The sequence below is a fragment of the Nicotiana attenuata genome, unplaced genomic scaffold, assembly GCF_001879085.1.
Source record: "Nicotiana attenuata strain UT unplaced genomic scaffold, NIATTr2, whole genome shotgun sequence".
Taxonomy (NCBI): Eukaryota; Viridiplantae; Streptophyta; class Magnoliopsida; order Solanales; family Solanaceae; genus Nicotiana; species Nicotiana attenuata.
The window spans coordinates 12,577-14,071 of NW_017677381.1; positions in this window are offsets into that span (position 1 = coordinate 12,577).

Below are 1,495 nucleotides of genomic sequence, written 5' to 3' on the forward strand. Positions count from 1 at the left end.
TTTTTTTTTCCATTCATTAGCCACGATAGGTGCCACTTTCTTATGGAGTGTATACAATATTGTAGCAAGGCTGTTGTTATAAGATCATTTACTCTTTAGCTCACTATGCTTAGGTGGAAACCTTCTTCCTTATTTCCTCAACTAATATTTCATTGTAGTACTTAGAGAGACCTTCTGGCTCTTGTAAAGTTGCGAGCTGGTTATATCGTACACCGGAAGGAAATTTTCGTTGTTCTTACTTGCCTATAATAATCCTTAGTTACATAACTTCATGCCCTTGTGCTCGTAGGGTTACTTTTAATCTCAAATTCTAATTGTATATTGGCACTCTCTCTTATTTTCATAAAACTTAAATGGTACCTTTAACGGTCTCAACTCCTATTTGAAAATTTTCAGATGATTGCAATCTCGTTTCTACGAGACTGAATTCCCTATGCTGCGGTTCACTACATTTATCTTGCATGATCTATTCATTTATCTGTGACTTCTTGTCTATGGTAACTTTCTGTACAAGGGATAACTTAATTTCTTATGCACTAAGGTGACACCTAGTGTAACTGGCACAGTTAGTCCCTTAATATTAACTCTGTTCAGAGTGCTTGCTTTAGGAAAGCGTCTTCCTAAATGACCTTCAAAAGTTATTCGTATGTTGTCTATTATATTACTGTTGGAACATGATCTCTGAAATTCTCACGATGTCGACTATTATCAAATCCTCCGGTCCCTAATTCATGTTCGGTTCTATCTTGTTTACTAGATCATACTAATTTCTATTACTACGGGGGTCTAATTTTTTTTTTTTTCCTTCTGGTAATCATGTTCGAGTCACCAACTCAATTCTCGTATGAGGATATAGCCCTTTGGCCTATACTCTTTTATTGTCTCAAGGCCTGTCACCTCTTGTCTATTCCTTCACTTGACTGTAGACTCTATCATCGTGTCATATTTTGATTTACCGTTATCATCATTTATCACATCTTACTCATAATACTTCAATTACTCTCTTCTTATTCTCTGGCGAATATTTCTGTTTATCACCTTATTATGAAAACTTCAACAAAACATTCTTTCGCTTTTAGCTCCCCTTGCTTCGTCTCAATGGCTCTTCAGGTCACCTAGCATTCTCTCTTTACTAGGAACGGGAGCCATACAAAGGTAAATATTTATCCCTTCTAGTATTCCAATGCCAACCTTCTAATTTTTTTTTTTTTTTTTTTATTCTAGTATTCATATCTAAGTGTACTATTCTAGATTGCACCATCGGGGTGTCTCACAAGAATAACTATTACAACATTTGCAATAACCCTCGGAAATGTTAGCTAATGATAATAATCCATCTACCATCTTGGGTTACTCTAACCCCAATTGGATCTTACTATCCCCTTCTTCTCTTAAACTATATTTGCCAACTCCCATAGGGCATAACTGAGATGGGTGGGGCCAATTGTATATATCTCTGTAATTGTTGAAAGTAACTCATAATACTTATGTTTCT